Below are 13,932 nucleotides of genomic sequence, written 5' to 3' on the forward strand. Positions count from 1 at the left end.
TTGACATTTTTTGCTTTAGATATTAGACACTTCCTGTTTCTCTGAATTCGCCATAAATTTGTCGCCTCGCCATGGCAGCACCGTTCAAAATGTAAAAAAATCCCTTCACAATTTAGCAAGTGCAATGTCTCGGCATCATGTTCACCACTTCTGATGTCAATCGCATGAATTCCCTAGGAGAAGTATTTAAAAGTTCACCACATGCACTTTTGAAACCATCCAGAATGGCCGACTTCCTGTTGGGCGGAGCTAATAGGTTTGATTGTGAAAGTTGTTTGGGTCGATGAGATCTTTATGCCTACCAACTCTCGTTCATGTGCGTACATGTTTGCCTGATCTGTGCGCCAATATTTGTTTTTATATTACAGGGGGCGCTACAGAGCCCTATTGCCACGCCTATGTTCCAGCCTTTGACCGGTCCTAATGGCAGATGACTTTGACGTCTGTGCCAAATCTCCGGTGTTTTTGAGCATGTTAAGGCACCCAAAGTGCATGCCAAGTGCTTAAATACGCCTGAAAATGAAAGTAAAGTTTGAGGCGTTGCCATGGGAATGGCGTTTGAGATATCAAAAATTCCTTCGCAATTTATTATCTACAATGTCTCAGCATCATGTTGACCACGTTTGGTGTCAATCGCATAAATATCCTGGGAGGAGTATTTAAAAGTTCACCACATGCAACTGTCAAAAAATCCACCTTTTGTGACTGACACACTTCCTGGCGCCTGTTGGTGGCGCTATGTCCGAGATTCACAATAGGCACATCGATGCGATCGGAATCCTTGTCAGAACATACACACCGCGTGTCATCCGAATAAGAAATTTTTTGCTTTTGTGAAATATTTTATGTTGTTACTGACCTATTTGGGGACTGTGGGTAAAAGAAACCCCACATTTAAAACAAACGGGGGCGCTAGTGAGACACTTAAGAGACACACTCTTGTCCGACCTTTTTGTCCACACCTAACAGCCGACAAATGTGATGTATGTCGATTGTGTTGTTGCCGCGTGTAGTACAATCCACGTATTGATACTCATCACTGCCATCCATGTATCAATACGTGGATTGTACTACACGCGGCAACAACACAATCGACCTACTCTATGCCAACATCGAGGATGCATACAAAGCCACGCCCCTTCCCCCTCTCGGCAAATCAGATCACATACTGATCTCTCTACATCCCAGGTACACACCCCTGGTGAGGAGAGAGCCTCCATCAACCAGAATAGTAAGGAGGTGGACACCAGAGGCGGAGGAGGAGCTTAGAGACTGTTTTGACAGCACAGACTGGAGCGTGCTACTGGACCACCACGGTGAGGACATCGAGCAAGCGTCACAGTGTCTGACAGACTATATCCATTTCTGTTTAGATATTGTGATGCCCACAAGGGCTGTGTGTTGTTATGTAAATAACAAACCTTGGATTACCAGAGAGACGAAAGAGGTCCTGAACAGGAAAAAAAGAGCCTACAAAGAAAAGAATCTGGAAAAGAAAAAGCTGTTCAAGCTGAGTTGAGGTGCTGTCTGAGAAGCTCTAGAGAAACTACAAAGCTAAGATAGAGGAAATTGAAAACAAACAATATAAAAGAAGTGTGGGATGGAATGAAAACAATTACTGGGTGTAAAAAAGGGGCTGCATCGGGAGGAGACAGTGTGGAGCGAGCCAATAATCTGAATGATCATTTCAATAGGTTTAATTCATCCGCAAAGCCCCACCCACCTCATCTCATTCCCTCTATTTCCTCCTTATTCTACAAATGAACCTGCACTGGTGGAATCAGCTCTCCTCATTACACCTCTCTTACTGAACATCAGGTAAGGAGAGAGCTGAAGAAACTGAAGACCAGGAAAGCAGCAGGCCCAGATGGGTTGTGCCCCAGGCTCCTGAAGACATGTGCGGATGAGCTAGGAGGTCCTCTCCAGCACCTCTTTAACCTGAGCCTGCGCCTTGAATAATACCAACACTCTGGAAGACCTCATGCATCATCCCTTTGCCCAAGGCCAAGCAGCCTAGGGACAATGAAGATTACAGACCAATTGCACTGACCTCTCACATAATGAAAACTTTGAGAGGTTAGTGCTGCAGTTGCTGAAGCCCCAGGTGCAACATGCCCAGGATCCACTGCAGTTTGCGTATAGGGAGAGGGTGGGAGTGGAGGATGCTGTCCTGCATCTCCTCCACCGCACTTTGTCTTACCTTGATGAAGGGGGATGTGCAGTGAGAATGTTGTTTTTTGATTTCTCCAGCGCATTTGACACAATCCAACCCCAATTCTGCAGGAAAACTCAGGAGTATGGCAGTCGAGCCATACTTAATATCCTGGATCATGGACTATCTGAAGGACAGACCCCAGTTTGTCAGAATGGGGGCCAGCCTTTCCAGAACACTTTGCAGCAGTGTGGGAGTACCTCAAGGTACAGTTCTTTCTCCAATGTTGTTTGCTCTGTACGACCGACTTCCAACACAACACAGAGGCTTGCCACATACAGAAATTCTCAGATGATACCGTCATTGTGGCCTGCATTAAGGAAGACAAGGAGGTGGAGTACAGGCAGCTGGTGCAGGATTTTGTTCTTTGGTCCAAGCAGAACCAGCTACTGCTAAATATTAGAAAAACGAAAGAACTAATTCTGGACTTCAGAAAACAACCCCCCCTCTCCCAGCCAATATGCATTGACGGTGACCTGGTGGAGACGGTCACGTCTTATAAATATTTGGGAGTGGTGTTGGACAAGAAACTGGATTGGAACGAGAACACCACCCTGCTCAGTAAAAAATGTCAAACCAGGATGTACTTCCTGCGAAGGCTGGCATCTTTTAATATTTCCACCAAGCTTCTTAGTATGTTTTATCAATCAGTCATCGAAGTGCTCTGCTGTACGCTGTGGTGTGCTGGTGCGGCACAAGCAAGAAAAACCTGACCCGACTAAATAAGATCATCAGGAGGGCTAGCTCTGTTGTGGGACTGAAGCTGGCCTCAGTGGAGGAGGTGGCCGAACAACGGACATTGTCGAGACTTCAGGCAATCATGGACAATGTGACACACCCTATGCATGAGGCCATCAGTAAGAGGAAGAGCAGCTTCAGCAGCAGACTTTATCCCAACGCTGCACCACAGACAGACTTAGGAAGTCTTTTGTCCCACGAGCCATCAGACTGCACAACACTCTGTGTTGAGAGCTTTTACTTTATCTTTTTGATTAGGCTGGAATTCTGGGAAACTTGGCTTGATTTTGATTTTGGGTGATTGTTTATGTTAAGGCACCCAAAGTGCATGCCAAGTGCTTAAATACGCCTGAAATAAAAGTAAAGTTTGAGGCGTTGCCATGGGAACAGCGTTTGATATATCAAAATTCCTTCGCAATTTATTATCTACAATGTCTCAGCATCATGTTGACCACGTTTGGTGTCAATCGCATAAATATCCTGGGAGGAGTATTTAAAAGTTCACCACATGCAACTGTCAAAAATCCACCTTTGTGACTGACACACTTCCTGGCGCCTGTTGGTGGCGCTATGTCCGAGATTCACAATAGGCACATCGATGCGATCGGAATCCTTGTCCGAACATATACACAGCATGTCATCCAAATAAGACTTTTGCTTTAGATATTAGACACTTCCTGTTTCTCTGAATTCGCCATAAATTTGTCGCCTCGCCATGGCAGCAGCGTTCGAGATATCAAAAATCCTTCACAATTTAGCAAGTCCAATGTCTCGGCATCATGTTCACCACTTCTGATGTCAATCGCATGAATTCCCTAGGAGGAGTATTTAAAAGTTCACCACATGCACTTATAAAACAACCCAACATGGCCGACTTCCTGTTGGGTGGAGCTCATAGTTTAGAGGGCGAAAGTTGTTCGGGTCTATGAGATTTATATGCATACCAACTCTTGTACATGTGCGTACATGTTTGCCCCATCTGTGCACCGATATTTGTTTTGCATTACAGGGGCGCTACAGAGCCCTATTGCCACGCCTATGTTCCAGCCTTTGACCGGTCCTAATGGCAGACGACTTTGACGTCTGTGCCAAATCTCCGGTGTTTTTGAGCATGTTAAGGCACCCAAAGTGCATGCCAAATGCTTAAATATGCCTGAAATAAAAGTAAAGTTTGACGTTGCCATGAGAACAGCGTTCGAGATATCAAAAATCACATTGCAGTTTATCATCTACAATGTCTCGCATCATGTTGACCACTTTTGGTGTCAATCGCATAAATATCCTGGAAGGAGTATTTAAAAGTTCACCACATGCAACTGTCAAAAATCCACCTTTGTGACTGAAACACTTCCTGGCGCCTGTTGGTGGCGCTATGTCCAAGATTCACAATAGGCACATCGATGCGATCGGAATCCTTGACATTTTTGCTTTAGATATTAGACACTTCCTGTTTCTCTGAATTCGCCATAAATTTGTCGCCTCGCCATGGCAGCACCGTTCAAAATGTAAAAAAATCCCTTCACAATTTAGCAAGTGCAATGTCTCGGCATCATGTTCACCACTTCTGATGTCAATCGCATGAATTCCCTAGGAGGAGTATTTAAAAGTTCACCACATGCACTTATAAAACAAACCAAAATGGCTGACTTCCTGTTGGGCGGAGCTAATAGGTTTGATTGTGAAAGTTGTTCGGTCGATGAGATCTATATGCATACCAACTCTTGTACATGTGCGTACATGTTTGCCTGATCTGTGCACCAATATTTGTTTTATATTACAGGGGGCGCTACAGAGCCCTATTGCCACGCCTATGTTCCAGCCTTTGACCGGTCCTAATGGCAGACGACTTTGACGTCTGTGCCAAATCTCCGGTGTTTTCGAGCATGTTAAGGCACCCAAAGTGCATGCCAAATGCTTAAATATGCCTGAAATAAAAGTAAAGTTTGACGTTGCCATGAGAACAGCGTTCGAGATATCAAAAATCACATTGCAGTTTATCATCTACAATGTCTCAGCATCATGTTGACCACTTTTGGTGTCAATCGCATAAATATCCTGGAAGGAGTATTTAAAAGTTCACCACATGCAACTGTCAAAAATCCACCTTTGTGACTGAAACACTTCCTGGCGCCTGTTGGTGGCGCTATGTCCGAGATTCACAATAGGCACATCGATGCGATCGGAATCCTTGTCCGAACATATACACAGCATGTCATCCAAATAAGACATTTTTTGCTTTAGATATTAGACACTAACTTTTTCACTGAATTCGCCATAAATTTGTCGCCGCCATGGCAGCACCGTTTGAGATATCAAAAATCACATTGCAGTTTATCATCTACAATGTCTCAGCATCATGTTGACCACTTTTGGTGTCAATCGCATGAATTCTAGGAGGAGTATTTAAAAGTTCACCACATGCAACTGTCAAAAATCCACCTTTGTGACTGAAACACTTCCTGGCGCCTGTTGGTGGCGCTATGTCCAAGATTCACAATAGGTACATCGATGCGATCGGAATCCTTGTCCGAACATATACACAGCATGTCATCCAAATAAGACATTTTTGCTTTAGATATTAGACACTTCCTGTTTCTCTGAATTCGCCATAAATTTGTCGCCTCGCCATGGCAGCACCGTTCGAGATATCAAAAATCCCTTCACAATTTAGCAAGTGCAATGTCTCGGCATCATGTTCACCACTTCTGATGTCAATCGCATGAATTCCCTAGGAGGAGTATTTAAAAGTTCACCACATGCACTTATAAAACAACCCAACATGGCCGACTTCCTGTTGGGCGGAGCTAATAGGTTTGATTGTGAAAGTTGTTCGGGTCGATGAGATCTATATGCATACCAACTCTCGTACATGTGCGTACATGTTTGCCTGATCTGTGCACCAATATTTGTTTTTATATTACAGGGGGCGCTACAGAGCCCTATTGCCACGCCTATGTTCCAGCCTTTGACCGGTCCTAATGGCAGACGACTTTGACGTCTGTGCCAAATCTCCGGTGTTTTCGAGCATGTTAAGGCACCCAAAGTGCATGCCAAATGCTTAAATATGCCTGAAATAAAGTAAAGTTTGAGGCGTTGCCATGGGAACGGTGTTCAAGATATCAAAGATCCCTTCGCAATTTATTATCTACAATGTCTCAGCATCATGTTGACCACGTTTGGTGTCAATCGCATAAATATCCTGGAAGGAGTATTTAAAAGTTCACCACATGCAACTGTCAAAAATCCACCTTTGTGACTGACACACTTCCTGGCGCCTGTTGGTGGCGCTATGTCCGAGATTCACAATAGGCACATCGATGCGATCGAATCCTTGTCCGAACATATACACAGCATGTCATCCAAATAAGACATTTTTGCTTTTGTGAACTATTTTATGTTGTTACTGACCCATTTGGGGACTGTAAGTAAAAGAAACCCCACATTTTAGACAAACGGGGCGCTAGTGGGCCACTTAAGAGACACACCTTGTCCGACCTTTTGGACACACTTAACAGCCGACAAATGTGATGTATGTGTCAAATTTCAAGTTAATCTTAGCATGCCAAAAGCCTTAAATATGCCTCAAATTAAAGTTAAGTTTGACGTTGCCATGAGAACAGCGTTCGAGATATCAAAAATCACTTTGCATATTATCATCTACAATGTCTCGCATCATGTTGCTTAAGTTTGGTCTCAATCGCATGAATATTCTAGGAGGAGTATTTAAAAGTTCACCACATGCACTTATAAAACAACCCAACATGGCCGACTTCCTGTTGGGCGGAGCTAATAGGTTTGATTGTGAAAGTTGTTCGGGTCTATGAGATTTATATGCATACCAACTCTTGTACATGTGCGTACATGTTTGCCCCATCTGTGCACCGATATTTGTTTTTGCATTACAGGGGCGCTACAGAGCCCTACTGCCACGTCTGTGCCTAATCTCCGGTGTTTTTGAGCATGTTAAGGCACTCAAAGTGCATGCCAAATGCTTAAATATGCCTGAAATAAAAGTAAAGTTTGAGGCGTTGCCATGGGAACAGCGTTTGATATATCAAAATTCCTCCTCAATTTATCATCTACAATGTCTCAGCATCATGTTGACCACGTTTGGTGTCAATCGCATAAATATCCTGGGAGGAGTATTTAAAAGTTCACCACATGCAACTGTCAAAAAATCCACCTTTTGTGACTGAAACACTTCCTGGCGCCTGTTGGTGGCGCTATGTCCGAATTCACAATAGGCACATTGATGCGATCGGAATCCTTGGCCGAACATACACACCGCTTGTCGTCCGAATAACACATTTTTGCTTTAGATATTAGACACTAACTTTTTCACTGAATTCGCCATAAATTTGTCGCCTCGCCATGGCAGCACCGTTCAAAATATCAAAAATCCCTTCACAATTTAGCAAGTGCAATGTCTCGGCATCATGTTCTCCACGTTTGATGTCAATCGCATGAATTCCCTAGGAGGAGTATTTAAAAGTTCACCACATGCACTTATAAAACAACCCAACATGGCCGACTTTCTGTTGGGCGGAGCTAATAGGTTTGATTGTGAAAGTTGTTCGGTCGATGAGATCTATATGCATACCAACTCTCTTACATGTGTGTACATGTTTGCCCCATCTGTGCACCGATATTTGTTTTTGCATTACAGGGGGCGCTACAGAGCCCTATTGCCACGCCTATGTTCCAGCCTTCGACCGGTCATAATGGCAGACGATTTTGATGTCTGTGCCAAATCTCCGGTGTTTTCGAGCATGTTAAGACACACAAAGTGCATGCCAAATGCTTAAATATGCCTGAAATAAAAGTAAAGTTTGAGGCGTTGCCATGGGAACGGTGTTCAAGATATCAAAATCACTTTGCAAATTATCATCTACAATGTCTCGGCATCATGTTGACCACGTTTGGTGTCAATCGCATAAATATCCTGGAAGGAGTATTTAAAAGTTCACCACATGCAACTGTCAAAAAATCCACCTTTTGTGACTGACACACTTCCTGGCGCCTGTTGGTGGCGCTATGTCCGAATTCACAATAGGTACATCGATGCGATCGAATCCTTGTCAGAACATACACACCGCTTGTCGTCCGAATAACACATTTTTTGCTTTAGATATTAAACACTTCCTGTTCTCCAAATTCGCCATAAATTTGTCGCCTCGCCATGGCAGCACCGTTTGAGATATCAAAAATTCCTTCGCAATTTAGCAAGTCCAATGTCTCAGCATCATGTTCGCCACGTTTGATGTCAATCGCATGAATTCCCTAGGAGGAGTATTTAAAAGTTCACCGCATGCACTTATAAAACAAACCAAAATGGCTGACTTCCTGTTGGGCGTAGCTCATAGTTTAGAGGGCGAAAGTTGTTCGGCTCGATGAGATCTATATGCGTACCAACTCTCGTACATGTGCGTACATAATTGCCCGATCTGTGCACGAATGTTTGTACGCCTGTATACCAGCCTTTCTAAGGCACTAGTGACAAAGGACTCTGACGTGTGTGCCAAATTTCAAGAGTTTTCGAGTATGTTAAGGGACCTCTAATGACCAATGTGTGTAAAAAATAAAAAAAAATTAAAAAAAAATAATAAATTCTAAGGAAACCAATAGGGCTTTGCACCTCTGGTGCAGGCCATTCTGGCCTGCTCCTCGGTGCTGTAAAAATATAGCTGCAAGCAGCGATGGCGGCCTCGCACATTTGTGTATCGCTATACGGTGCCCCCAGAAAACAATGCACGGTGGGCAAGTGCATCAAGTGGGTAAATATCAGTGGACTATTTTATGTTGTTACTGACCCATTTGGGGACTGTAAGTAAAAGAAACCCCACATTTTAGACAAACGGGGGCGCTAGTGGGCCACTTAAGAGACACACCCTTGTCCGACCTTTTGGACACACTTAACAGCCGACAAATGTGATGTATGTGTCAAATTTCAAGTTAATCTAAGCACGCCAAAAGCCTTAAATATGCCTGAAATAAAATGTAAGTTTGACGCGTTGCCATGAGAACAGCGTTCAAGATATCAAAATCACTTTGCAAATTATCATCTACAATGTCTCGCATCATGTTGACCACGTTTGGTGTCAATCGCATGAATATCCTAGGAGGAGTATTTAAAAGTTCACCACATGCAACTGTCAAAAATCCACCTTTTGTGACTGAAACACTTTCTGGCGCCTGTTGGTGGCGCTATGTCCGAGATTCACAATAGGTACATCGATGCGATCGGAATCCTTGGCCGAACATACACACCGCTTGTCGTCCGAATAACACATTTTTTGCTTTAGATATTAAACACTTCCTTTTTCTCTGAATTCGCCATAAATTTGTCGCCGCCATGGCAGCACCGTTCGAGATATCAAAATTCCTTCGCAATTTAGCAAGTCCAATGTCTCGGCATCATGTTCACCACGTTTGATGTCAATCGCATGAATTCCCTAGGAGGAGTATTTAAAAGTTCACCGCATGCACTTATAAAACAAACCAAAATGGCTGACTTCCTGTTGGGCGGAGCTAATAGGTTTAATTGTGAAAGTTGTTCGGTCGATGAGATCTATATGCATACCAACTCTCTTACATGTGTGTACATGTTTGCCCGATCTGTGCACCAATATTTGTTTTGCATTACAGGGGGCGCTACAGAGCCCTATTGCCACGCCTATGTTCCAGCCTTCGACTGGTCCTAAGGGCAGACGACTTTGACGTCTGTGCCAAATCTCCGTGTTTTCGAGCATGTTAAGGCACACAAAATGCATGCCAAATGCTTAAATATGCCTGAAATAAAAGTAAAGTTTGAGGCGTTGCCATGGGAACGGTGTTCAAGATATCAAAAATCCTTCACAATTTATTATCTACAATGTCTCGGCATCATGTTGACCACGTTTGGTGTCAATCGCATAAATATCCTGGAAGGAGTATTTAAAAGTTCACCACATGCAACTGTCAAAAAATCCACCTTTTGTGACTGACACACTTCCTGGCGCCTGTTGGTGGCGCTATGTCCGAGATTCACAATAGGCACATCGATGCGATCGGAATCCTTGGCGAACATACACACTGCGTGTCATCCGAATTAAACATTTTTGCTTTAGATATTAAACACTTCCTGTTTCTCTGAATTCGCCATAAATTTGTCGCCTCGCCATGGCAGCACCGTTCGAGATATCAAAAATCCCTTCGCAATTTAGCAAGTCCAATGTCTCGCCATCATGTTCACCACGTTTGATGTCAATCGCATGAATTCCCTAGGAGGAGTATTTAAAAGTTCACCGCATGCACTTATAAAACAAACCAAAATGGCTGACTTCCTGTTGGGCGTAGCTCATAGTTTAGAGGCGAAAGTTGTTCGGCTCGATGAGATCTATATGCATACCAACTCTCTTACATGTGTGTACATGTTTGCCCGATCTGTGCACGAATGTTTGTTTTTAATTACAGGGGCGCTACAGAGCCCCCTGCCACGCCTGTATACCAGCCTTTGTACGGCCCTAGTGACAAAGGACTCTGACGTGTGTGCCACATTTCAAGAGTTTTCGAGTATGTTAAGGGACCTCTAATGACCAATGTGTGCAAAAAAAATAAAATAAAAATATAGCTGCAAGCAGCGATGGCGGGCCCTCGCACATTTGTGTATCGCTATACGGTGCCCCCCAGAAAACAATGCACGGTGTGCAAGTGCATCAAGTGGGTAAATGTCAGTGGACTATTTTATGTTGTTACTGACCCATTTGGGGACTGTAAGTAAAATAAACCTCACATTTTAGACAAACGGGGCGCTAGTGGGTCACTTAAGAGACACACCCTTGTCCGACAATTTTTGGACACACTTAACAGCCGACAAATGTGATGTATGTGTTAAATTTCAAGTTAATCTAAGCACGCCAAAAGCCTTAAATATGCCTGAAATAAAATGTAAGTTTGACGCGTTGCCATGAGAACAGCGTTCGAGATAACAAAAATCACTTTGCAAATTATCTTCTACAATGTTTTGCCATCATGTTGATTACGTTTGGTGGCAATCGCATGAATATCCTGGGAGAAGTATTTAAAAGTTCACCGCATGCAACTGTCAAAAAAATCCACCTTTTGTGACTGACACACTTCCTGGAGCCTGTTGGTGGCGCTATGTCCAAGATTCACAATAGGCACATTGATGCGATCAGAATCCTTGGCCGAACATACACACTGCGTGTCATCCGAATAAGACATTTTTTGCTTTAGATATTAGACACTTCCTGTTTCTCTGAATTCGCCATAAATTTGTCGCCTCGCCATGGCAGCACCGTTCGAGATATCAAAAATCCCTTCACAATTTTGCAAGTGCAATGTCTCGGCATCATGTTCACCACTTCTGATGTCAATCGCATGAATTCCCTAGGAGGAGTATTTAAAAGTTCACCACATGCACTTTTGAAACCATCCAAAATGGCCGACTTCCTGTTGGGCGGAGCTAATAGGTTTAATTGTGAAAGTTGTTCGGGTCGATGAGATCTATATGCCTACCAACTCTCGTTCATGTGCGTACATGTTTGCCTGATCTGTGCACCAATATTTGTTTTTACATTCCAGGGGGCGCTACAGAGCCCTATTGCCACGCCTATGTTCCAGCCTTTGACCGGTCCTAAGGGCAGACGACTTTGACGTCTGTGCCAAATCTCCGGTGTTTTCGAGCATGTTAAGGCACACAAAGTGCATGCCAAAGGCTTAAATGTGGCTGAAATAAAAGTAAAGTTTGACGCGTTGCCATGGGAACGGTGTTCGAGATATCAAAAATCCCTTCGCAATTTATCATCTACAATGTCTCGGCATCATGTTGACCACGTTTGGTGTCAATCGCATAAATATCCTGGAAGGAGTATTTAAAAGTTCACCACATGCAACTGTCAAAAAATCCACCTTTTGTGACTGACACACTTCCTGGCGCCTGTTGGTGGCGCTATGTCCGAGATTCACAATAGGCACATCGATGCGATCGGAATCCTTGTCCGAACATACACACCGCGTGTCATCCGAATTAAACATTTTTTGCTTTAGATATTAAACACTTCCTGTTCTCCGAATTCGCCATAAATTTGTCGCCTCGCCATGGCAGCACCGTTTGAGATATCAAAAATCCCTTCGCAATTTAGCAAGTCCAATGTCTCGCCATCATGTTCGCCACGTTTGATGTCAATCGCATAAAATCTCTAGGAGGAGTATTTAAAAGTTCACCACATACACTTATAAAACAAACCAAAATGGCTGACTTCCTGTTGGGCGTAGCTCATAGTTTAGAGGGCGAAAGTTGTTCGGCTCGATGAGATCTATATGCGTACCAACTCTCGTACATGTGCGAACATAATTGCCCGATCTGTGCACGAATGTTTGTTTTTTAATTACAGGGGGCGCTACAGAGCCCCCCTGCCACGCCTGTATACCAGCCTTTCTAAGGCCCTAGTGACAAAGGACTCTGACGTGTGTGACAAATTTCAAGAGTTTTCGAATATGTTAAGGGACCTCTAATGACCAATGTGTGTAAAAAATTAAAAAAAAAAAATAAATAAAATAATAAATTCTAAGGAAAACAATAGGGCTTCGCACCTCTGGTGCAGGCCATTCTGGCCTGCTCCTCTGTGCTCGGGCCCTAATAAATAAACTTACAGGGTCTAATTTATGATGTTTGATTTTATATTTGTAGTCTTGGGCCCTTGAGCATGGCCCTTACGCTCTGTGCTTCAGTGGCATTGTATCATGGCTGACCCGAGCTTCCTAACATCACTGTGCTGTAATGTATATCTGGTGAATAAAAGCTTCTTTCTTTCTTTTTACCTTCCTTTCACATTTAGCTGCTTTGAGACATTGTCCATTGTTTGAAGTTCTATACAAATAATCAGTGTTGGGCAGCGTTACTTTTAAAAGTAATGCATTACAATATTGAGTTACTCCCCAAAAAAGTAACTAATTACGTTACTTAGTTACTTTTTATGGAAAGTAATGCGTTATATTACTTTTGCGTTACTTGTATCTCTTTCACGCCTTACAGGTGTAACAGGTGTAACAGGTGTAATATAGATCATTGCCATTAAGAAATCAGTTATATTAGGGCAAAAGACATTTCTTAAACATTTAAAATGTTTAATAACTTCTTAGAGAACAATAAGATGATCGACTAAATTTTGAGCACAAGGCTGAACACTTTCCAGTCACACTTCTGTACACTGCTTTTCAATCTGCCTCGCCGTCAGGAATGTAACTATCGCCGTGTTTATAAGGGTAAGGGTGTGGGCTGCACACCGGTGATGTGGAGGGAGAACATACCTTTCACTATCATCTCATAAAACATCGTGCATTTCCGTAAATATGACCTCGTCCTCGTCTACATCATTCTCTGCTTCATCATCAGCTTCAAACTTTCTGAACTCTTTTACAAAGTTTGAGCTATTATCAGTGACGTGGCAGTTTATCTTCCCACAAAGAGCAAATGAGCTGTGAATTCTCTCTCTCTCTCTCTCTCTCTCTCTCTCTCTCTCTCTATCTCTCTCTCTCTCTCTCTCTCTCTCTCTCTCTCTCTCTCTCTATCTCCGCTGTGATGGCATCGTTCATGTGTCTCCTACAGAAAACTTTTATTCTAAACAGATCTGCAGTGGTGGAAAGTCGGCAAAAGTTTTCTATATTTCTGTCTCCATTTCCATATTTGCAACATTATACACACACACACACACACACACACACACACACACACACACACATCTGTAGTGCTGTGCTTTGCATGCAGATGTTTTTTTTTTTAAGTGGTATTTTTTGCAGTAAACAAGAGCTTTTCACTAACACATAATCTACACTTCACCATTATTCCTTTCTCCTTTTCCTCCACTATTTTAATATAATAAGATTCCACGTGACTACGTTCATTTTAATTCATTTATTTTTTTATGCAAAATAATTTAACTGAACAGTAACTCGCATTACTTACTTACTTCAGATATTAA

The sequence above is a fragment of the Silurus meridionalis genome, chromosome 7 (genome assembly GCF_014805685.1).
Source record: "Silurus meridionalis isolate SWU-2019-XX chromosome 7, ASM1480568v1, whole genome shotgun sequence".
In the NCBI taxonomy this organism is placed as follows: domain Eukaryota; kingdom Metazoa; phylum Chordata; class Actinopteri; order Siluriformes; family Siluridae; genus Silurus; species Silurus meridionalis.